The 27,229-nt window shown below is 38.0% G+C and overlaps 1 protein-coding gene and 1 long non-coding RNA gene across 12 annotated transcripts in view; one reads left to right on the plus strand and one right to left on the minus strand.

The window, feature by feature from the left end:
- LOC115214900 (tensin-3) overlaps window positions 1–27,229 on the plus strand; it is a 930,040-nt gene that overhangs the window by 92,890 nt on the left and 809,921 nt on the right. The window lies entirely within an intron of this gene.
- On the minus strand, window positions 3,563–16,678 carry LOC118764658. The gene is made up of 3 exons (XR_005000476.1): window positions 16,668–16,678; window positions 4,804–4,807; window positions 3,563–3,847 (listed from the first exon to the last, which is right to left on the minus strand). It is a non-coding gene; the product is annotated as an uncharacterized LOC118764658 (long non-coding RNA).

Consider the following 27,229-nt stretch of genomic DNA (forward strand, 5'->3'; position numbering starts at 1 on the left):
ACCACCTGGCAGTATCGTTAGCACACTTAGTGGCATTTCATCCATCACTATGTTCTGGGTTCAAATCTCACTGAGGTTGAACATTGCAAAGCTGTGACATGAGGAGATATTGATAAATCGGGTATAGGTGATCATGTATGGAAAAATGGAGACCAACTCCCCCTGTGGGATGAAGTTAAAATAATAGACAGAGAACACCACTGGAAAATACAGAAACTAAAAGAAGCAGCACACATGCTAGGACACAACAACCTCCTAAGCAGACTGAGTGCAGATATGAGTAGCATATGGGAACCAGTATTAAGGAAGGATTGGAAAATATTAGATTTATAAGCCCTGAAATTCACTCCATAATTGCTCAAGGGCATATGGCGTAGTGGTTAAGAGCACAGGCTACTAACCTCAAGATTCCGAGTTTGATACCAAGCAGTGACCTGAACACTAATAATAATAAGAAGAAGAAGAACATCAAAAAATACCTTAGGAATGAGAACCCAGATTCGAAATTTCCACAATGCACCTGAAGAAGGTAAACAAGATGAGGACAAATATCCGTCGAATGTAAATAATGTAAATAATGCACAGAATTCCTCATCTCTTAAATATAGAACTGAGGTCGACTTTGTTTTTCATCCTTTTGGGGATCAATAAATAAAGTACCAGCTGAGCACTGGGGTTGACGTAATCAAGAAGCCCTTTTCCCCATAATTTCAGGCCTTGTGCCTATAGTAGAAAGGATTATTAAGATGACATGCTGGGAAAAACTTTAGCATGCCAGACATAATGCTTAGAGCCATTTCATATGTCTTTCTGTTCGAAGCTGAAATTCTACTGAGGTCAGCTTTGCTTTTCATTTCATCCTTTCAGGGTTGATTAAATAAATACCAGTACTGGGGGCTAATGTAATTAAATTTCCTGTCCCTCAAAATTGCCAGTATTGTGCCAAAATTAGAAAGTATTGTTATTATGGCTGTTGTTCTTGTTAATGATAATGATAATAATTAGAATTATTAGGCGCAGGAGTGGCTGTGTGGTAAGAAGCATGCTTACCAACCACATGGTCCTGGGTTCAGTCCCACTGCATAGCACCTTGGGCAAGTGTCTTTTACTATAGCCTCGGGCCAACCAAAGCCTTGTGAGTGGATTTGGTAGACAGAAACTGGAAGAAGCCTGTCGGATATGTATATATATATATATATGTTTGTGTGTTTGTTTGTCCCCAACCATCGCTTGACAACCGATGCTGGTGTGTTTACGTCCCCGTCACTTAGCGGTTCAGCAAAAGACACAGATAGAATAAGTACTAGGCTTACAAAGAATAAGCTCCGGGATCGATTTGTTCAGCTATAAAGGTGGGGCTCCAGCATGGCCACAGTCAAAATGACTGAAACAAGTAAAAGAGTAGAATAATAATAATGATATTTGCTTTAAATGTTCTATTACTGTTTTTATACGCACACATATATATTTGTTAATATACATTACTTTCTCATATAAAATAATATGATGAAATACATATGTGTATGTATATGTGTTGCGTGTGTGTGTTTGTGTGTGCATGTGTGTGTGTGGGGCAGGAATGTATGTATGCTTGTATGAGCATGTATGTGTTTTTTTTTGTAATATTAATAAGAATAAGAAGATGTGTTTTCTTGGTTGAAATTTTATAAATATGCCGTCAGTCATGACAGTATATATTTAGACATGGCCACACCTCTACAACCATCAAAACCACCACCACCACCACCACCACCACCACCACCACCGCCACCAATACCACCACCACCACCACCCACCACCACCACCACCACCACCACCACCACCACCACCACCAACCACCACCACCACCACCACCACCACCATCACCACAACCACCACCACCACATCACAATATAGCTGTAAAACATGAAAACCAATTAAAACAGATTGGATTTGAATTGAGAAACAATTAGTCACTCTTCTTGATTTATCATGATTGAAATTGTCATCATTGTGACCATTACCATTATCAACATCAGTGGCATCACCATTATCATCAATATTAGCATTGGCATGATTTCATCAAGGTTGTCATTGCCATTGTCATTATAATCATCACCATGACTTTCTTCGTGTCCTTCTCCTTCCCACCTCCCCTCCTCCCCTTCCTCTTTCCCCATTCTTTCTTTTTCCTCCTCTTCCTCTTCTGCTTATAAATTTGCTTTTTATTGTTGTTGGTTATGAAACAGCAATTTCACCTCATAATTCCACATCTTGTGGAACATGCTGCCATTTTGCAAGAGTGTGCCAGTGAGACTATGGAGTTAACGGGTCGTCCAGGTGCCAAGTGAACTAATTAACCACATTTAGAGTCTCTAAACGATCATCAACAGATGTAGGCATAGCCACGTGCATAAGAATTTTGCTTCATTAACACATGATTCCAAATATAATCCTACAGAAAAACACGTTCGACAAATGTCTTCAACTGTAGTCTTGGATTGCCCAATACTATACAAGTAGAAATTACTAAATGGAAACTGTGTGAAGCCTTTAATATATCATCATCATCATCATTTAACATTTATTTTCTATGCTGGCATGTGTTGGACAGTTTGACGGGGGCTGGAAGCTGTACCAGTATCCATTCTGTGTTTTGACATGGTTTCATCTTTCTTTATTGCCCACACTGTGCTGAATATAGAGGGGATAAACAAGGACAGACAAACGGATTAAGTCGATTATATCGACCCCAGTGTGTAACTGGTACTTAATTTATCGACCTCGAAAGGATGAAAGGCAAAGTTGATCTCAGCGGAATTTGAACTCAGAATGTAACGGCAGATGAAATACCGCTAAGCATTTTGCCCGGCATGCTAACATCTCTGCCATCTCACCTGGTTTCTACAGCTAGATGCCCTTTCTAATGCCACCCGCTTTATAGAGTGTACTGGGTGTTTTGTTTTTTATAATGTACCAGCACCAGTGCTTTTGACATGGCACTAGCACCGGTGCATTTAAAGTAGCACCATCACTGACAAGGACACCAAGCATCTTGCAAGACAAAATGGGAAAAACCCTTCAGCTGGGAAGAGGAACTAGTATTGAGGTGCAGCGGCTTTGTGTCAGTTGAGGGATTAAAGGGATTATAGAGGGGATAGAGATAAAATAATAAACATTGACTGAGTAAAAGGCTGAATACAAATCCAGTTTATATCATGCATGTATGTATGTATGTATGAGTGTGAGCATGCATATGTGTGCATGTGTGTGTGCATGCATGCATGTGTGTGTGCATGCATGCATGTGTGTGTGCATGCATGCATGTGTGTATGTATATATGGATGTGTATGTATGCATGTATGTGTGTATGTTAATGTATGTATGTGTGTATGTATGTGTGTGTGTGCATGTGTTCATGCATGCATGTATGTGTGCATGCGTGGTGGTTGTGTGTGTCTACGTATATATGTATGTATGTATGGATGTGTGTGTGTGTGTATAAATCCTTAAAATCCTTAAAAATGTTTTAGCCCGAAGGCCGCAGCCATGCTGGGGCACCACCGCTGTCTTTAAAATTAGATTGGTGTTCAGTTGTATCGAACAGGCTGCTAACTGACAACTATTCACAGGCGCGATCCCACTACTGCTCGACACGGGGCCTTTTGCCTGCTGCGTTTCCGCCCTGGGCTGAAGCGACCCTCCTTAGACAACCTGGTCCTGATAAGCTCCCTCTCCAGCACCATATTGATGCCGAGCTTAGCACGGACACCCGATCGCCATAGAAGACCGACTACCAGGACTCCCATCCTCAAACCGGCCAACCAACCAAGCCTCTGAGTAGCTAGATTACAGGAGCACACCACAACTCCCAGCATGTATGTATATGTTGTGTGATTGTGTGTGTGTATGTATGTATGAATGTATGTATGTATATGCAGGTGTGACTGTATGGTTAGAAGTTTGCTTTCCAGCCACATGGTTCTGCATTCAGTCCCACTGTGTGGCATCTTGGACAGGTGTCTTCTTCCATGACCTCAGGCCCCAAAGCTTTGTGAGTGCATTTGCTAGACAGAAACTAAGGCGGTGAGCTGGCGGAAACGTTAGCACTCAGGGCGAAATGCTTAACGGTATTTCGTCTGCCACTACATTCTGAGTTTAAATTCTGCCGAGGTCGACTTTGCCTTTCATCCTTTCAGGGTCGATTAAATAAGTACCAGTTACGCACTGGGGTCGATATAATCGACTTAATCCGTTTGTCTGTCCTTGTTTGTCCCCACTGTGTGTAGCCCCTTGTGGGCAGTAAAGAAATAAGAAACTAGAAAACACTTACTATGTGTGTGTGTGTGCATGCATGTTTGTTTCCCCCCCACCATTTAATAACTGGTGTAGGTGTGTTTACATCCTTGTAACAGAGTGTTCCGTTCAAATGTGACCAATAGAATAGATATAAGGTTTAAAAGACCAAGTACTGGCGCTGATTTGCTTGATTAATCTTCTTCAAGGTGGTACCTCAGTATGGCTGTAGTTTAATAACTGAAACAAGAAAAAGATAGAAAAGATATATATTTGATAATAACTAATATAATTAAATGTTGGTTGATTCATTAATTGATTTCTATCACTTTACATCATTATTTAAAAACAGGAGCTACAGCAAGTTAATATGAGAGGTGCAAGCTGAGTACATATACTCAGCTTGGTGGTAGGCAATGAGTAAAAGAACGATATACATACACACACAGAGTGAGAAAGACTCATACAGACAGGAGGAGGAAGATGAGTAAGTGACAATAGTTGGCTAAAGCAGGAAAAAAGCTATACGTATCTAATATTTATTGTAATGAATATTTTCCTTAGAGACTTTGAAAATAAACCGTTCATTTGCAGAGTAAGTTTGCTTTCTTTCACATTAATCACTAGAGAATTTGCTAACTTAAGAATTTATAGCAAACTCTCCCAAATTAAAATGTTACTACAATTGCTACAATAATAATAATAATGAAATTATTGTATACAGTGCTCAGGTGCACCACAACTTGTCAGACAGTGCATATAAAGCACATGCAGTAGTGTACAAATGTCTGGAAAGCGAACAATGCATGAGTCAGGTACATGCTTGTGTGTGTATGGAGGGGAGAAAATCAGGTGTAGTGTTGGCAAATCTCAGGAAGTATGGAAGTTTTGAAGGAAGCAGTGCTCCAGCAACTAACAACTGATGCTGGCAGTTTGTTCATACTTCAGCAACTCTTAGCGTGAAAAAATGTTTCCTAAAGTCATGGGCGCTGTGCTGTTTTCTGACTTTGTAAATATGTCCACGGGTGTTAGATGGGTGGAGTCTGAAAAGGTGCTCAGAGTTATTGTTTGTACGATGGTTGATAATTTTATGGGTGTCTGCCAAGTCAGCTGCCAGACATCGGAGTTTCAATGTGTCCATGCCCAGGGAAGTAAGGCGTTCAGAATATGGCAAATGCCTGATGGAGGGTATTCTTTTGGTTGCACATCGCTGAGCGGCTTCCAGAGGATTGATATCCTGGGCATGATAGGGGTTCCAGACCGGTGATGCAAATTCCAGGTGAGGTCTTACCATAGCTATATAAAGCCGCAGATAGATAGTCAGAGAGCGGCTCACAAAGGATTTGGCGAGTGATGCCAAGACATCCTCATCCTTCTTGACAATTTTAGCGATGTGTTTTGTCCAACACAAATCACTGTCGACAATAACACCCAGGTCACGTTCACACGAAGACTTTTTGAGACTAGTGTTGTGGAGGGAGTAGGTGGACTCTGGGTTTCTCCTCCCAAAATGCATGGTGGTACATTTGTCCACAGCCAGCTTGAGTTGCCAGTCCATGATCCACTGCTGCATTGTGTCCAGGTCTGCTTGCAATAGAGATCCATAGTGTATAGGATTTGACCTCTTTATTTCGAGGTACAGCTTGATGTCATCTGCATATTTCAGCACTGTGGCATTCTTTAAGTTGGCATCTATGTCATTAACATATGAAACAAATAAAAGGGGGCCAAGAACAGATCCCTGTGGTACACCAGATGTCATCTCATAGGGCGAAGAGTGCTGTCCTAGAACTGTGACAACCTCTTTTCGGCCAAAAATAAAGGACTTCAACCAGTTATAGAGTTCATCTCTTACGCCCAACGCCCCAAAATAATGTCAATACACTTTTTTTAACTATGGATAATGTCAGGAAATATGACATACATACATACAATGATTATAATTTAGCTTTTATCAAATTACCCAAAGTGACAAAGTTACCCTGTCATATGACAGGTGACATTCCTGTGTATGTGTGTGCATGTGTACAGAGATTTATTGAAGCTGAGGAATTCCTTCACAAGCTGTTACTTCACACATCCAACCATCCACCTCATTTTGAGACCATGTACTGACGTGTCTCTCTCTCTATTTCTCTCTCTTACACACAGACACACAGACACACAGACACACACACACGTGGGTGCAGGTGCCATGTAAAAAGTGTCTGTTTTGGTGCCAAATAAAAAAACACTCATGCTGGTGCTATGTAACAAGCACCCGTGCTGGTACCTTGTAAAAACACCTGTGCTGGTTCCCCCCCAAAAAAGCACCTGTACTGGTGCTATGTAAGGAGCACCTGCGCTGATACCATGTATAAAGCACCTGTGCTGGTGCTACATAAAAAGTACCCAGTACACTCTATAAAGTGGTTGGCATTAAGAAGGGCATCCAGCCAGAAAATCATTGCCAAAACAGAGAACTGGAGCCAAGTGCAGCTCTTCAACCGGCCAGCTCCTTTGAAACTGTCTAATCCATGCCAGCATAGAAAATGAATGTTAGATGATGATGGTGCATTTATGATTCAGAACAAAATACAGTAATAAGCATTATGCCAAACATGTATTAGAGCAGGGGTAACTGAAAGTAAATGATTTAACACAACAATGTTAAGCTTCTTTAAAGAGGAATTCATTCAGTATTTGTGTCAATTTATTTAACATATAGGCACAGGAGTGGCTGTGTGGTAAGTAGCTTGCTTACCAACCACATGGTTCCAGGGAAGATGTAGTGCTGCCCTGCATCAAGAGGGTGGCTGCTGAAAGACCCTATGTCTGGTAACAGGACTCTGCACCATGCTACCCAAGCAGGAGAACCCAGTCATGGCTGTCAGACAATTTCTGTGACCACATCACCCCTAACATCTGGCGACCTAACTCCCCAGACTGCAACCCCTTTGATTATTATGTGTGGGGCACAATTGAGCAAGAGACCAACAAAACTCCTTGTAATACCAAAGATGAACTGAAGGCAAGGATTATGGTAGCATTCGCCAACTTAAACAAGGAGACCGTCTAGAAGAGTTGCAGGGGATTCTGAAGTCATCTGGAGGTAGTGTTTGAAGTGAATGGCAATTTCATTGAATACATTTACTCTTTAGTATTTCTAGATATTTTTATGTGATTTTGGTAAATATTAGGTCAAGTATGAAATTTGTAGAAAACAAAAAAGTTTGCTAATGTTTTATAAATACAAGGAATAGTTTTATTCATCAAAGTATGCACCCATATTGTCAATACACTTTTGCCATTTCAGCAGTAGCTTGTCCAGCCCGGAACTGTAAAAGCCTGGCAATCTAGAGTCAATGTTTTACAGCATTGTCGGAATTAAATTTTTTCCCATCAAAAAGTTATCCAAATTCTGGAAGAAGATCAGATGAGTATGGTGAATGATGGAGAATTTACAACTTCAACTCCTGTAGTTTTGCCAATGTCATTTTTGCAACATGTGGTCTGGCATAGGAGTGGATCTGTTGACTAATCTAGAATGTTTTTTTGTAAGTTTCTGCATCATTTGATCCAGTTGGATGCAGTATACTTTGGCCATGATTGATGACCCAGGTTTAATGAAATCATAATGGATCTCACCTTGGCCAGACCACCAAACACACACCATCAGCTTCTTTTGATGAATTTTGCTTTTTGGACTGTGTTTTGGTGGCTCGTCTTTGTCCAACCATTGTGCTGAACATTTATGGTTGTTGTATTGGATCCATTTCTCATCACATGTTAAAATTCAATACAAAAATTATTCATTTTTGTGACGAGAAAGTAATCATAATGCAGACTTCCACTTATCCAACTTTTTCACTTTACCGATTTTTTTTATTAGTTAATTAATTAGTTAATTTTTGGCTCAAAAAGCAAGGCCATGTAGGGGGACATGGAGTTATGTACAGGGTGGTGTTCATGTAAAGAGTTCAGGCCACTTGTGGTCAAGGGAGACTTTGAACCGAGCAGTCATCGGCATCTTCACCGATTTGAAGTAGGTGAGTCAACATTGTTTGCTTGCTAACACCAAACAACAACAATAATTCACGGGGGGCACTTTGAGATGGATCTGACTCGATGGTTTCAGCTCATCATTATCTGCCTTTGTTTCTGGTTCACCGCATCACTCATTTGTGAAGTCAAAGTTACCAGAACGAAATTTTGCAAACTAATTTGATACTGTCTGCTGTGTAATAACATTAGAATGAAATACTCCATTAATATTCCGAGCTGTCTGTGATGCTGTTTTTCCAAGAAAGAACTCATATTTCAAAACTGTACAAATTTCCGACTCATCCATCTCTAAGACAAAAATAGCAAAAAATGGTTTATAAATACTTTATAAAGCACAAAAGTAGTTAGACGAAAGAAATAGATGTGTCAGCTTTCTAATATATATATAATAATCATTTAACAGCCATTTTCTATGCTTGCATGTGTCATATGGTGTTTATTTGAGGCAGATTTAATATAGCTGGATGCCCTTCCTGTTGCCAACCCTCATTTGTTTCCAAGCAAGGAAATATTTGCCTATAACCAACTCATTTGCAATTATTACACAATGTTAAGAAGAGGGCACACACACACACACATGCATGTGCATGCACATTCGCACACTCATATAATCATCGACCAAATCCACTCCCAGGGCTTTGGTTGGCCTGGGTCTGTAGCAGAAAACACTTGCTCAAGGGACTGAAACTAAAACCATATGGTTGAGAAGCAAGCCTTATTCAGTTAGTGAAAGATGGGGTGTCTTTTGCAGACACTTCCCAAACTGGTACTGCAGTTACATGAGTTAAAATAGGGTTGGCCAAATGACTGTTTTGAATGTTTGCAATGGAGTGGACCCATTAAAATCACCAAAGACCAAGCAGAGATGGTGGGTGGTGGGTGGTGGTGGTGGTGGTGGTGATGTTCAACCAGGCATGATATATAAATCACATGACCTACTCTGTACAATATGGCATAAAATATAAATACTAATGAATCAATTGACAAACACAGACTGAACATAAATAATGCCTGGCCCTAACAATCTTTTAAAACAATATTTTTCAATATTTGCTTTTAAATTTGATATATTTTGTTCAGAAACCAAAAAAAAAAAAAAAGACATATTTCAGAATTCATATATATATATATATATATATATATATAATATATATATATATATATATATACACATATATACATATATACACACATATACACAAACACACACACACACACACAAACACACACACACACATATATATATATATTGTACTTTTCAACTGTTATATTAATGGTTTTAGACCCTTTTAGCAGTTTTAATGCTACACACCCCACTAATATCAGAAATCATTTTTAAAATATTGAACCATGTATGAGAGATTTTAAGAAAGAAAAATGTACTTTAATATTTTGCTTGATAGGAAAAAAAATTAAGTGCATTTTATCAGGAATGATTTTAAGCTGTGATTGGCTGTGTTGTAAAACATTTATTTTTCCTGATTATTCATTAAAAAATATAACAAAATGTTATATTATATTTATTTTGCATGCATATATGCATATGTGTGTGTGTGTATGTATGTATGTATGAATGTATGTATGTATGTACGTATGTATGTACGTATGTATGTATGTATGTATGTATGTATGTATGTATGTATGTATGTATGTATGTATGTATGTATGTATGTATGTATGTATGTAACCTATTTTGTTCTGTTGAGCAAGCCTTAATATGGGAAAGTCATAACATCTTGATAAACATTGCTATTTCATTTGTGTCTGAGTGTATATATTATTGCCAAATGGAAAAAAAACTCTTCTAATATGCATTTTCATACATGCACACACACACACACATTAACACATACACAAACATTCATATATATGAAAGAATTCAATACTGGTAGGATTATAACTATTATGTTAATTTAGTGAAATATAGATCAAGAAATACACCAATATGGAAATCAAGATATACCTGGACAAATTAATTTCATCATGTTTAAATATGGATCATCAGCAAGATTAGAAAGAAAATGTGTAAATTTACAGCTGTTCTTGCTTATGTGTGTGTGTGTGTTTGTGTATACACATACATACACTCACACATACACACATATACACACACATGTATATATTCATATACATATATATATATATATATATATATCATCATCATCATTTAGCGTCCGTTTTCCATGCTAGCATGGGTTGGACGGTTCAACTGGGGTCTGGGGAGCCCGAAGGCTGCACCAGGCCAGATATATATATATATATATCTATATATATATATATATATATATATATATATAGATAGATATATATATATATATTATATATATATATATATATACACACATATACATCATCATCATAATCGTTTAACGTCCGCTTTCCATGCTAGCATGGGTTGGATGATTTGACCGAGAACTGGTGAACTAGATGGCTGCACCAGGCTCCAGTCAGATCTAGTAGAGTTTCTACAGCTGGATGCCCTTCCTAACACCAACCACTCCGAGAGTGTAGTGGGTGCTTTTACATGCCACTGGCATGAGGGCCAGTCAGGCGGTACTGGCAACGACCACGCTCAAATGGTGCTTTTTTACGTGCCACCTGCACAGGAGCCAGTCCAGCTGCACTGGCAACAACCTTGCTCAAATGGTTTTTCACGTGCCACCAGCATTTTTATGTGCCACCGGCACGGAAGCCAGTCAGCTGCTCTGGCAACGATCACACTCAGATGGTGCTCTTAGCACTCCACTAGCACGGATGCCAGTCATTGAATTTAAAGAAAATATATATAAAACAAAAGAGAAACAGAAAGAAACTAAGAGAGAGTGAGTGAGAGAGAGAGAGAATGAGAGGGAGAGAGGTGAAAGTGAAAGTGCTGAAAGAGAAAAAGAAGAGGAAGGAAAGTGAGACACACACATACAGATGTATATATGTGATCGGCTTGAAAATTATTAACATTTTAAGCTATTTTCTTAACATGAAACCACTGGTACCCTTAATACACAAATGTATGTATGTATGAATGTATGTATACACATGCATCTCTCTCTCTCTCTCTCTCTCTGTATATATATATATTATATATATATATATGCAGTGCAAATAATACGAAAAGAAGCAAATTCTTTATCTTTTTGTTAAAGATGGCTAAGATTTAGAGATGAAGAGAGAGAGAGAGAGGAGAAGGCGAGAAAGACAGAGAGAGTGATTGACTGGGGGCGTTACTTTACAATATTCCACATCCAATATCTCATAGTCTTGAGTTCAATTCCTACTAGGTATGCTTCTGCCTGTCATTCTTCTCATAAGAGTTGATAAAAATGAAAATTAAGTTTTGGTAATGTACCAGTGGAAAGTCAGTCAAGCATTTCCCCATCCCCTTTCACCCGTCCCTCCCTCTACCTGCAAACCCCCTATTATCACTGGTTACCGCCTAAAAAGTTACAGGGGTGGTGGGTGGGTGGCAGAGGGGATGTGGGTGTGTACACATCTTAGAAATCAATATTGAGGAAAGATTTGCCAGCAGCTGTGATATGAGGCTGAAATTATTGTTTAGTCAGCAATGGATTGTTCCGGATGATAAAATCAGTGATGCCAATAGAGAAGATGCTTAAATAGAAGTTGTTGCTGGATAATTGAAACAGTGAGAGAGGAGAGGAGAAGAAAAAAAGTATGGAAGGAGAGAGGGGAAGTAAAAAATGGGAAAGAAAAAAAGAGTAAGGGGAATAACTGAGTGAGAGGGAGCTAGGGTAGTTGGTGTGACAAAAGAATTTTTTAAGAGTATATATATAAAACAAAGGAGAAATGGAAAGAGACTAAGGGAGAGAGAGAGGGAGAGAGGTAAAAGTGAAAGTGTTGAAAGAGAAGAAGAGAAGGAAAGTGAGAAATATATATGTAAAGAGAGAGAAAGGGGGGTTTGAGTGGAAAAACAGAATAGAATACAAAATAAAAACAAAATATATAGAAAAATATGAAATGTAATGTTTATATGTGTTTATGTATATTTCTTAAGATATTTTTTATTTCTTTCTCTTTTTCAATCAAACACTGTCTCGTCCCCCATACAAACACACATACACATATATATTTGTAGATATGTGTGATTCTGTGCTTGAGTGTGTGTGTGTTATATATATATATATATATATAATATATATATATATATATATATATATATATATACATACATATATATATATATATGTATATATATATAATATATATATATACATATATATATATAGAGAGAGAGAGATACATATATATATTATATATATACACACACACACATGCGTGTAGGTGTGGCTGTGTAGTCATGAGGCTCGCATGCCAATCATGCAGTCTAGAGTTCAGTCTGTACAGTACTTTGAGCAAGTGTCTTCTTCTGTAGACATGGGCCAACCAAAGCCTTGTGAGTGGATTTGGTATATGGGAATCGAAGGATGTATGTGTGTGTGCATTTGTGTGCATGTGTGTGTGTGTGTATCCATACCTACCTACATACATACATGCACATACATACATACATACAGACAGACAGACAGAGAGACTGACAGAGAGACTGACATACACACACATACATACACATATACATACATACATATACATACATACATACACACACATACATACATACATACATACATACATACATGCATACACAAATACATACATACACACATACATACATACACACATACATACATACATACAACATACATACATACATACATACATACACACTGCTGTAAATGTGCATTGCTATCATACAAGTGATGCTTGTTTCCAGTCTTCTGTGGAAATCGTGTCTGGCCATGGTTAGATATTACCTTGCTTGAAAACAAGTAAGTGTTGGTGATAGGAAGTATGCTTGGTCATAGAAAATCTGTCTCAACAAATTCTGTCTGGCCTATGGATATTAAATGATGAGGATGATGTGTGTGTGGGCGAGTGTGTGAACACAGAAGACATAACTGGTATTGTATGCTTTATATAACGTACATGCTTTTCAGTATATATATATAAAAATGCATTTAAAATGTGTGTTTATAAAGACAGAAAAGGTGGACAAGCATGTATATATAACATATTGTATTATTTTTACTAGATGTTACACAAATTAAGCCACAAAAATATTTTTTACTGTTGTTTCAAAAATAAGACAACCATTTTGGGAAATTCCTCAAGGAAAGAAGCATGCACTTTTGTGACATCCATCTACCACACTGCCATCATTGACATGATTTGACAGACATCCAAAACCTCCTTTTAGCATGTAATGCTGCTGCTGGCACTGTTTATATTGTGCCAGGTTACATCGTTAAATAGAACTTTTGTAGAACAAGTTTGCATTTTGGAGTATCAGACTGTGACAGCCTGAGCTGACAAATCTATTTTGTTTATTCATTGTTATTTTTATTTTTCTCTTTAATCTTGTTCTGAATTCTTTTTATCTTGCTTTCAAATTCATGTTCATGAATGATATTTGATCCCATTTTAGGATGGTGTGCGTGCAGTGCTACTCACTTTTTTGTTAACACCTATCTCTGCTCTTCTTCTGGAAGAGCCATGTTGAAAAATATGTAAATGCAAGAAACGTTTTTCAGAAGCATAAATTAATGCCTAAAAGGCAGAACTTTTGCTTACATCAACTATCGGAATAGAAGCCCTGTTTGAAAAACAATTTAAAAAGGAAAAATATTTCATCCAGTAAAACTTGGTAATGTGGAAGCACAATGGCCCAGTGGTTAGGGCAGCGGACTCACAGTCGAGGATCGCGGTTTCGATTCCCAGACTGGGCGTCATGTGTGTTTATTGAGTGAAAACAGCTAAAGCTCCATGAGGCTCCCACAGGCGGGGCAGGGTGGGGGGTGGGTGACCCCTATTGTACTCTTTTGCTCCAACTTTCTCTCATTCTTTCTTCCTGTTTCTTGGATAACGCTGCGATGGACTGGCATCCCCTCCAGCTGGGGGGAACACATATGCCACAGAAACTGGGAAACCGGGCCTATGAGCCTGGTTAGGCTTGAAAAGGGCGCATAAATTAAAAAAAAAGAACTTGGTAATAATCAAATTTTCTTTGAGTGGTCATAAATACACACATATATGGCAAACACAACAACAACAGCATCAACAACAGCAGGAGCAACAGATGTTACAACTTTCACCTTACAGAAGAAGGACTAAGCATACAGAAATGAATATTTATGCATCCTTCAATATAGATCATATCATCTCTGTGGTATGTTTTCCAAGATAATAGACCATACTGTATCAGGATGTCCTATACAATCTCCCACAAAAGATACTTGGAAGTACCATATTGTAGCAAAGCTGCTCTACATACCATATACGCTGGTGTATAAGGTGCAATTTTTTTCATTCTGAAATATAACAAAAAACTGCTTTCCAGCTAATGTGACTGTATTATGGATGGGATACCGAGTGTATATGATGAAACATAATCAATTTGTTTTCATTTCTTTTCTTTTTTTCCCACAAAAAGAGTAGGGAGTTTGTCTCATTTGAGAGTGGGTCTTATACACCAGAAAATATGATATGTCTTGCCACACCATTTCGACTAAACAGATAAAATGCTTGGTACTTGTATGAACCTCTGTCTGCCTTAGAAAATGACTACATGAAAATACTATATAACTTGAGCATACAAATAGGCGGAGCCGGCCCCCTTCGGTCATAAATGACCATGGGATTGCACCTAGAAAGTTACCCTCTGAGGCACAAGTCCAGGCAAGGTTGTTTGTGGAAGGCCAGCAGTAGCCCTTGCATGCCAGCCTCCCCTCTCCACACCACCAGTGTTATCCAAGGGAAAGGCAAAGGGGCCAATACAGCTTGGCACCTGTGACGTCGCAACTCATTTCTACAGCTGAGTTAACTGGAGCAACATGAAATAAAGTGTCTTGCTCAAGAACACAACATTTAACCCGGTCGGGGAATTGAACTCACAACCTCACGATTGTAAACTTGATGCTCTAACCACTGAGCCATGTGCCTTCACTTACAAATAACATACAAATAACAGTTGATAATATAGTATATATAAATGTAAGATAATTTTTCATGATAAAATGGCAGTAACATAGTTATTGACATGGCAATACCAAATAATTGTGAAGTTGTATAGAGTTAAGTGCCTTGACACTTCTGAATGCAAAGCAGTTTCTGTGAATGACAGAAATGAGCCGTCAGCCAACATGGTGCTTGTCCCTAACTCATAGCAATTGTAACTTTTAAAAAGAAAAGAAAAATGAAATTTTGTCAACCAAAGGTGAAATAATTTTGTGGTAATTCAGTTCATCAGTTATGGTCTCTTAAACTTTAATGATTTGATCATCTGTTTCTTCTACACATGTAATATATTAATCAGAGTAGTCTTTTGTGCCATGAGGAATACCTACATGAAGACTTTGTCTTCAAATAGGTGTATTTAGAGCAATTCTGCTTCCCTGAAGTTTTTCCTGCATCATGTTAAACTAAGTAACTGAATACAGTATGGAAAGGTAAATCACTAATTAATATCAAAGGTTTAAGTGGTGGTTGAGCTGGCAGACTTGTTAGTACACTAGACAAAATGCTTAGCAGCATTTTAGCGATCTTTACATTCTGAGTTCAAATTCTGTTGAGGTCAATTTTGCCTTTCATCTTCTTAGGGTCGATAAAATAGGTTGAGCTTACTCCCTCTCTCAAAATTTTTGGCCTCTTGCCAAAATTTGAAACCAATATTAATGTACTGGTAAAGGTGGAAAGCTGGCAGAAGAGGTAGACTTTGTCTTTCATCCTTTCAGAATTGATAACATAAATACCAGTTGAATACTGGGGTCATTGTAATTGACTTATCCCCTCCCCTACCTGTGCAGTGGCACATAAAAGTATCTGTGTGGTCCCACATAAAAGCACCCATGCAGTGCCATGTATAAAAGCACCCAGCACACTCTGTAAAGTGGTTGGCGTTAGGAAGGGCATCCAGTCATAGAAACCCTGCCAAATCAGACTGGAGTGTGGTGCAGCGCCCCAGCTTGCCAGCTCTGGACAAACCATCCAACCCATGCCAGCATGGAAAATGGACATTAAATGATTATTATTATCATTATCATTATTATTATTAGTGCTTGGGAGCTCTACATTCTCATGATGCAAAACTTGCTCACTTAAACATGCAAAACAAACAGGCATTATAAATGATGGCAATGATTATGACGATGATAATATGTACTTAGGAACAAAACCTGAAATTTTTAATGGAAAGAGTTATTTTATTAAACTTTACTGGTTCTTTATTTTATCAACTCTGGAAATATAAAAGGTAAAATTGATCTTGGTTTGATTTGAACCCAGAACATAAAGAGACGGAACCAATATCTAAGCACATTTTGTCTGATCCTCTAACAACTCTGTCAATCCAATACCCTTCTTGGTGATGATGTCAGTGATGATTATGATTATGATCATATATACATATATATTATTGTTATTATTATTCATATACATACAACAGATTAGGCTGTTGGAAAAGAAAAATTCCTAACATCGGGCTACAAGTAGCCTTAAATACCAAGAACCCTCCTAAGTATCCTAGCTCTCCCTAATAACACTGTTTTCTGGAGCTGTACTAAACTTGGTTTTATGCCTATTTTCTCAATCCAAGTGTTCAAATCTTTTGAGATAGTTCCTAATTCATTTATAACTACTGGGATACATTTTACCCACACTTTCTATAATCTCCATAATTCAATGGCTAAGTCTTGATACTTGGCTATTTTTTCTATTACTCTCATATCGATTTTTTCATCATTTGGGACTGTATAGTCAATTATCTGGCACTTTCTATTGTCTTTGTCTACTACTACTAAATCAGGCTTTCTAGCTTCTATTACACTGTCAGCTTGAATGTTAAAGTCCCACAACATCTTATATTTCTTACTTTCTAGTACTTTACTAGGTTCATATTCATACCATTTATCAGTATGGTCAAATCCTAGCTTTCTACATAACTCTCAGTGGATTACTCTCCCTAGATTGTCATGTCTCTTCTGGTAGTCTTTCTGTACCAGTATGCTACATTCCCTTACTTTATGAGTAACATTTTCCTCTTTTGATTTGCATAACATACACTGGGAATATACTTGGTGTTTGTTTATCTTGGCTTTTAATTAGTTCTTAATGCTTGATCTTGTGCTGCTACTGCTACTAACAAACTTTCTGTCTCCCTTTTTTAGCCTTCATTTCTGCAACCACAATTATGTCTCACTTCTACAATTTGCTGCAACTATCTTTGGGAATCTACAATGTAAAGTCTTTTCCTGCCAGTCAGATAACTTTTGATCTTTTTTCTGGTTTTCCCTATATCTTGCTGTGTCTCTAGCAACTCTTAATAATCTTTCTTCACTATTACCTACATAGGAGTTTATATCCACTCTAGCTAACTCCATGCAGTCTTCTATTGATATCAACCTTCTTCCACCTTCCTTTCTAGATAAGTATAACCTTGCTACTCCTGCCCTTGGGTGATGTCCTTCATTCATATTGAATTCTTTCCAAGTTCTTCTTTCTAGCTTTGCTAATTCAGTTTTGTCCAATCTACAAAAGCTGTTGAGTATCTAAGTAATGATACTGCCCAAGTATTTACAGCCTTTGCTAGTTTCGGACCATTTTTGTTACCTTCCTTACCCTTCTGAGGTACTCTTCAATTTTCATTTTCATTTCTATAGTTAGTACTCTGTCAGATTATAATACTCCTAGATACTTATAACTCTCTCTCCTTCTTTTAATGATTTGAATGTCTGGCCATCTGGTAATTGGATACCTTCACTGTTGATTACCTGTCCCCTTTTCATGACTAATTATTATTATATAAGCCAGTGAATTGGCAGAATCGTTAGCATGCTGGGCGATATATTTAGCAGTATTTTACCTGTGCTTTGTCCTGAGTTCAAATTTCACCAAGGTTGACTTTCATCCTTTCAGGGTTGATAAACTAAGAACCAGTCAAGTACTGGGGTCGATGTAATTGACTATCTCTTTCCCTACAAATTCCAGGCTTTGTGCCTATAGTAGAAAGGATTATCATCATTATCATCATAATCATTATTATTATTGCCTAGCAGTATTTTGTCTGCCGTTACGTTCTGAGTTCAAATTCTGCCGAGGCTGACTTTGCCTTTCATCCTTCAGGGTCGATTAAATATGTACCAGTTAATCACTGGGGTCGATGTAACCTACTTAATCTCCTTGTCTGTCCTTGTTTGTCTCCTCTATGTTTAGCCCCCTGTGGGCAATAAATTCTTCTTCTTCTTCTTCTTCTTCTTCTTCTCTTCTTCTTCTTCTTATTATTATTAATTAATTATTATTATTATTATTATTATTATTATTATATTATTATTATTATTATTATTATTATTATTATTATTATTATTATTATCATCATTATTATTATTATTATTATTATTATTATTATTATGATGATATAAGGGGCAACATACTGGCAGAATCTTTGGCATGTCAGGCAAAATGCTTTGTAGTAATTCATCTGTCTTTACATACAGAGTTCAAATTCTGCTATGGTCAGCTGCCTTTCATCCTTTCAGGGTTGATAAATTAAACACCAGTGGAACGCTGGGGGTGGATGCAATCAACTACTCCCCTCCCACCAAATTTCAGGTCTTTGTGCCTTCAGTAGAATGGATTATTCTTATTATTATTCCTAAACAAGAATGTCATTGACAGTGACTTTGAAGTTTTAGCCTGTTAAGCCATCGTTGGACAGTCCAACAATAGCTTTAACTGGCTGAAACTTCAAAATCACCAAAAGTATGTACAAAAGTATAGTGTAACCCATCAGATTAACGTGTAATTGTTTTTATTATAAGTGAGCATAAAAACAAACATTAACACATGCACGTGCGCACACGCACACACACACATCTGTGTCTCTTTCTTTCTTTTCTCTTTTACTTGTTTCAGTCATTTGACTGCAGCCATGCTGGAGCACCGCCTTTTAGTCGAGCAAATCGACCCCGGGACTTATTCTTTGTAAGCCCAGTACTTATTCTATCGGTCTCTTTTGCCGAACCGCTAAGTGACGGGGACGTAAACACACCAGGGGGACAAACACAGACACACAAACACATACACACACATATATATATACATATATACGACAGGCTTCTTTCAGTTTCCGTCTACCAAATCCACTCGCAAGGCATTGTTGGCCCGGGGCTATAGCAGAAGACACTTGCCCAAGATGCCACACAGTGGGACTGAACCCGGGACCATGTGGTTGGTTAGCAAGCTACTTACCATACAGCCACTCCTGTGCCTATGTGTATATCTCTCTTACTTGAAAATTAGGCAAGGGTTAGTGAGAGGAAGGGCATCCAACTGTACAACTCTGCCAACAATATATTTATTTAATCCATGCTAACTTGGGAAAACAGACTTAAAAAGTAAATGTAAAGAAATGATAATATATGTGTGTGTGTGGATGTATGTGTGTGGGATTTTCTTTTGATTCACCTATATGCAACAAATATATGAAAGTTATAAGAAATCTAGGGCAAAAGTGGGAAAAATTGTTTTTATTGATTAACATAGGTCATCCAAAGTACACATGTTAGTGAATAATGCTTTATGTGAATAATACTTTATTAGAGTGAATAATACTTTATGCAAAAGTACTATTCGCACAGTCTCCATTGCATATGATACATCTGCTCTATTGCTGAACCCGACACTCAGATCATCTTTGAAAAGATTCAGGTGTACACTGTTGGTGTCACTTTGGTACAGCCACTTTCATCTCATCAATATCATCAATGGACCAAAGAGGTGGAAGTCAGAGGGCCAGATCCAGTCAGTATGGTGGATGGCGATCACTGATCAGCCTAATTTGCTGATTACTTGATTTGTTGCTAAAAATTTGTGCAGTTGTGCATTGTCATAATAAACTTGAGTCATTTGTTATTGTTCAGATTCTTGGTCAGCCTCTTCCTCTTAATGGCTTCTCTAAGCCTTTTGAGTGTCTCAATGTACTGTTCTCTGTTCACACTTCAGGCACATTCCAGAAAATCAAGGAGACCGATGCCCTTGTCATTCCAGAAAACAGCCACCATGATTTTCTGTGTTGATAACTAGCTCTTAAACTCTTGGAGAAGAAATGCAACACCATTCCAAGGGCTGAGCTTTCTTTTCTGGATTGCAAAGATACACCCATTGAATGCATACAAGATGCCAAGTAATGATTTTAAATCAGGTGACAGATTCAATCTATAATGTAAGCAGGCCTTAGCAAGGTTTGATTTCAGAATGCAAAGAACCAGAATAAATACAGTAAAGCATTTGGCCCCAAATTCTTACTTTTCTCTCAATCCATCACTCAAGCTTGGTGCTTCTTATCAACCTTGAAAATATGAAAGGCTAAGATGACTTCAGCAGGATTTGAACTCAGAGCAGAGAGAGAGAGACAGAGACATAGAAGTATTTTTTTTAGTAGGGTTCATGCTGCTATTGTTGTTGTTTCACCCAGGTTAGCCATGGTTCAACAGCTCTATAATTAGAGGTTGGGGAGGTGCATGACTTAGTGGCTAGAGTGTTGGACATATGATCGTAAGATTGTGGTTTTGAATCCTGGACCGGGTGATGCATTATGTTCTTGAGCAAAGCCCTTTATTTCATGCTGCTCCTGTCCACTCAACTAGTAAAAATGAATCATCCTACAATGGACCATCACCCCATTCAGGGAGGAATATATGCCCCAGAGAACCAGAAAACTGGCCTTATGCTTCTTACAGAGTAATGTACACTAACCATGATATTAGCAGTGACCCAACTGTAACTGCCCATCTTATAGAGTTATGTATAAGAGTACATTATCCAGCGTACTCTTTTCTTTTTTCAAAAAGTAGGATGTGATTTAAGGGACGTTTTGCTGTTGTTTCAGGCTGATTTAGTGACCACATAGAAGCTTTCTCATTGGCTCAAGTTTCCTCATTGGCTTCTTGATATCACTGTGGTTGTTATTTAGCCTAAGGTTTACTCTGATCAAACAGACCTATGATCACTGCCATTCCAACCATGACATCCTGTGTTTTTTAGTTTCTATTGCCACACTGTCTAATGTATACCTTTCTCTTTGGAGTGTGATCTGAGGAAGATTTGGTTGCTTTTTCTAGCCGGATGTTCAGGCTATATAGCAGCTCCTTCATTGGCTTGTGCTGCTATTGTTCCTCCTAATGGTTGTTGTTGTTGTTGTTCATGATAATGTTGTGGTTATTGTTGCTAGAAGTGTTTGTTGTTGTTGTTGTTAGAGTTGAAGTTACTGGCTGGTCTCCTTGGACTTCTACTGATTTTCAGAATACTGTCCAGAATCTAGTTTATCACTGTTGCTGCTGCTGCTGCTGCTGATCCTGCTGATCCTGCTGTTACTGCTGCTGCTGCTGTTATGGCTGCTGTTGCTACTCCTGTTGCTGTTGCCTCTGTTACTGCTATTATTGACGTTGTTGCTGCTGTTGCTGTTATTATTGCTGCTGCTGTTGCTACTGCTATTATTGATGCTTCTGTTTATATCTGTGCTTTTACTGCTGCATTGTTACTATTAGAACTGCTACTAGTGCTGCTGCTGATGATATTAGTACTGCTACTACTGCCAGTGCTGTTACTATCTTATCTCATACTGCTCCCATCCATAGAAGTCTCCTTCAGTTTTCCTTCTCCTCCTCCTTTAAACCTTCTCCCTCATTACTTTCTTAGCTTCACCTCTCTTTCACTGCATATTACTAGATCCCAGTCTCCCTCTCTTCCCCCATTTATGTTTCCATCTTTCTTTTCCTTCCTCTTTGTCTCATAATCTACAGCTCTTCCTTCAACCATCACCCTTTCTCACTCTCCTTTTTTGTCATTTTCTACTTCCTCTTTGCCCCTTTCTATCATTCTCTTTCTTCCTATCTATCTATCTATCTATCTATCTATCTATCTATCTATCTATCTATCTATCTATCTATCTATCTATCTACCTATCTATCTATCTGTCTGTCTGTCTATCTATCTATCTATCTATCTATCTATCTGTCTGTCTGTCTGTCTGTCTATCTATCTATCTATTTATCTATCTATCTATCTATCTATCTATCTATCTATCTACCTGTCTGTCTGTCTGTCTATTTATCTGACTGTCTCACCCCTGTTGCATGTATCACCAAGAGCCATTCTTCTCTTCTTTCTCTTCGTCTATCACTTCATTTCTTTGGCTCATTCACTCATTCTCTTTCCTCCTCCCCCCTCTCCCTCTCTCTCTTCAACTACTTGCTCCTTTCAGAAATGACCACAACACTCCACCCATGTCTGTCATGCTTTCAACCTCTCCACCCCCACCACTACCTCACCCACCCCACCACCACCACCACCACCACCACCAATACAGCCTACATGACAGGCACCATGACCACCACTACGAAATATAATGGTGATGACGACGACGACGACCGCCATCACCACCTTCAAGCCATCACCTCTCTGCTTTGCTCACTACACAAATTCATTGGTCTCTGAATCCAATTCAACACAGATAGTTTTCCATCATCCATCACTCCCCCCCACCACCACCACCACCCAACTTTCCTCAGCCACCACGCAACTGGCCAGCTGTTGCTAAGAAGTAGTAGCAGTAGTAGTAGTAGTAGTAGTAGTAGTAGTAGGTATTGTTTATGTTGGTTGTGATGATGGATTTCATGGAGTTGGATGTGATGGTCATGTTCTCATAGATCTTGGCCTGGCTAATATCATTATATCATTATAATGATCATCATCATCAGCAATCAACTTGTATGCAGCAGCACCACCACCACCACCACCACCATCATCATTATCGTCATCATCGTCTTCATCATCATCATCATCGTCGTCTTCATCATCATTATGCTCATAGATTTTTCCCCATGTTTTAACCAAAAATGTCTCTTTCTAAAATTTCTTATTCTAGCCCTCTCTTTCTCACTTTCTCTCCCTTTCTCTCTCTCTCTCTCTCTCTCTCTCTCTCTCTCCCCCTATTTCTAATTAAATATCTACACACACACAACAAACACACGCACACACACACAAGTATGCACCCCCGCACATGCATGCACATACACACACACACTCATAGACACTCATGCACACACACACTCATAGACACTCATGCACACACACATACACACACACTTGCACACATTCACACATACACACACTCATAGACACACACACACACACACAGACATGCACACGTATACACACACACACACATACACACACACACAGATAAAGGGGCAGTGCCAGTGGTCTTTGCCAATGAGATTGATGCCATAAATGTTCCTCTTGAGCCTTTGCAAGTCAACATCTGCAGGAAAGACATGAGCAGAAGGGGATTCCCAGAGGAGGAAGGAATGGGCCGCATACTTAGTGTGTTGCCTGGAGAATTGAATACAAGAAGAGTGATGAGAGGAGAAGAGGAGAGATGAGTGGCTTTGGAACACCTAGGTGGAGGTGGTATGAACCTGGTCAGTTTTGAGGAGCAGAGGCCATTATAGTCACAGTAGAAAATCAGAGGATGAAACACGTCTGGATCTGTAGTTGGAGTGTGTTTATAACTGACGTTATGACTGGCAAACGAGAAACCCTCTTGTGGAGTTGGTCTAGGATTTGCGAGCAGTACCACATTATCTATGAATAGAGACCCCCCCACCCCACACACAGACACACAATCTTCATTACCAACATATCTTTAATTGCTTTATGAACTGCACTGCAGTCAACTTGTATGCTTGGTCCCCTTGTTTTGTCTACTTGGGGGCTGATCCTCTCTCCCCTCTGAATTCTCTATATATCTCTTATAATAGTGTTTTCATACCCCTTTCTCTTCAGTAATAGTAAGGGCCAGTTTATTGCCATCTGTATACAAACTATATTTATATATTCTACATATAATTCTCCCTTGACAACTCATTTTTCTCAAGCAGTGTCTTGTAATCTGGAATACCTCACACCTCCAATTTTTGTGTTGTAGAATATGTGTAGGTTCCTTACTTTCTGCTTCTTCTTTAACTAAGTATTCTTAAGGCCTAGTTTTTCTAGTTTGTTTGTATTGCTTTCTGCTGCCTACATTTGCCCAGTTTTTCCAAGCCTGTCTCTTTGCTTTTGTGACTTTGTTTACTTCACTCTTCCTCCACTGTCAGGTTAGGTTGCTCTCAGCAAATTGTGTTGTATGCATTTCCAATTTTGCTCAATGTCATAAGTCTCTATATTCCTCCTTCCTATCTCAAGTATCAACCAGAACTTCTCTGTATCTACAACTGACTGAGAGATCTTTCAACTTCCATGACTTCTATTTTCAGATTGCATTTTGTTTCTGAGTCTGCCAAACTCTCACTCTGAAATCTTTAATAACTACATTATTCTTCACCAGAAAAAAAAACATAGCATTTATAAAGGTCTGCCTGTCCCATTTCTAGTTCAGAAGGAAGTCTGTCTAGCTAGTGTGTTCCCCAGATTCATATATGATCAGATGGCTGGCTGGATTCCTGAAGTTGATAATGCAAATTGTTAGGCCATTTGCATCACAGAATTATAGGAGACCCGATCTCTTCTCATTCTCTATATTCACTATATTCATAATTCACATGCATGACAGAGAGGCCACCATAGAGCTGCCCAATATCATCCTCATGGTCCTCCACATCATCATTTAACATATACTTTTCCACATTTGTCTGGGTCAAACAAAATTTGTTGAGACAGAATTTCTTCAACAGGATGCTCTTCCTGCTGCCAACCCTCATCTGTTTCCAAGTAATGTAATATTTCCCATCGGGAGAAACAGTTTCCCAACATGTTTATTAAAATCGTTAGTCATAAAAATGAGCTCATTGTTGTTTGTTGTCATGGTATACAGTAGAAGAGCTTTATAAAAGTGGTCCTGCAGTTTATCCCCCAGACTTGATTGTGGTGCATAATGGAAATAGCAGTGGCTGTTGTTTATTTTTCTCTGAATAACCTTGGCTTAATTATTCTGTCACATACTATGACTGTCTTAACTACTTATCTATCTATTTCTTTGCTGGCAATATGCCAATTTTATCTTCCCTATTGGTATTACCCTCCCAGAAGAATCTCAGCACTTTTACTATGACATGTCTGGCTGAGGGACACCTCCAGCTTGTTTCTTGCACACAACACACATTATCTTTGCTCCTGTATTTCAACAAAATTTCCAACCCACCTTTCATTCTGCTGACATTTAGAGCAGTTTTTCTAATAAAAGCTAGGAAGCTCCAGTGGTGTTTAGGCAAACTTGTACTTCACCTTTGCAACTGAAATAAAATAAGTGTGATTGTTCATTCTTCTCATACATAACTTGATGATTTTCACTGAATGATTAAGTATATACACATACATAAACATATAAACACATATAGAAATATATGATAATGAAGGTTTGTGCTTTATATATGCATATAACTATAAAGATATATATATATATATATATATATATATATATATATATATATATATATATATATTATATATATATGTATATATATAGTGTGTGGTGTGTGTGTGTATGTATATATGTATGTATGTATGTATGTATTTATATGAATATATGAAACATGAATGATTTTGTGAAGTTGTGTCATAATTGTGTAATTCATTTTATAAAATGTACAAATAACCTTCGAATATTTTGAGGGAAACTGAAATTGGAGCAGAAGATATTATGGGAATATCATGAGATGGAATAGTTAGCTTAAGTAATCATTTCAGAGATTTATTTCCCTTTAAATATTAATACTAAGTGTGTGCATATCTATTTTCACAGGCTCACATATGCACACATAAGTGCATAGAGATGCATGCATGCACACACACATTCACAATGCATGCATGCACACAAGTATGTGTGTATGCTTACACATATTTAAGTACAGAGACTGAAGGAATTAAATGAATTTAACCTGGAATAAAATTCAACAATTTGAAAATAAGATATATAGAAAGTGTATAGAGTAAATCTTAGAATTTATAATTGGTATAAATCGAATAAAAATGGATGGGTAATTGGACAGACAAACATACACTTACATAGAAAGATAGGTAGGTAGATGGATAAATAAATGGGTTCATAAATAGGCAAATAGATAGATAGGTATATAGGCAAAAAAATAACAAGATATACAAAAGATAAGTAGATAACAAAATAAATAATAGAGAGATAGATAAACAAATAAATTAGAGAGGTAAAAAGAGAGACAGACAAACATATAGTTCTACAGAGTGACAAAGAGGAAGATTTGTGTAGAAATACATATATAGGTATCTATGTGTATGCGCACAGGGATTGTTGTAAGTATAAAGTGTATAGTTATAAACATGGATAGATACAACAAAGCAGAAACATAAACATATTTAATAGAGTCATGAGAGGATATGAGTAAGTCGTGTAAGATCTGATTGCTTGGGGAGTGGCACATGAAGAAGTACTACAGAGCCTGGTGATTGCCAAATGTTTTGTGTAAGAGGTCGGATCCATGAAAGAACTAAAGTGATATTGTTCCTTTATTGCACTTTCACTATGGTTCCAAGACCTTAGGATGTATTTCTACTCATGCTTGCACTTCCCCAGTATCTTTGACTGGCTTCCTCAAGTGCTTTCATACTAGTCTTATTTCAGTAGTGCATAAACTACAACTTTTGCTCCCATTTCTGTATTTCATGCTATCATTCAAGGTCAGCTCTTTTAAAGATATGATGTATGTGGTGAGGTTGGTTGAAAGGCATCCTTTAATGTTTCAGAAATTATAGATGGGTGTAGTATGAATTTTCTTATTTCACTTTGGTCAAGCATGTGTACAGTGGGACAGTGTGT

This window comes from Octopus sinensis, linkage group LG8 (genome assembly GCF_006345805.1).
Source record: "Octopus sinensis linkage group LG8, ASM634580v1, whole genome shotgun sequence".
NCBI classification, from domain to species: Eukaryota; Metazoa; Mollusca; class Cephalopoda; order Octopoda; family Octopodidae; genus Octopus; species Octopus sinensis.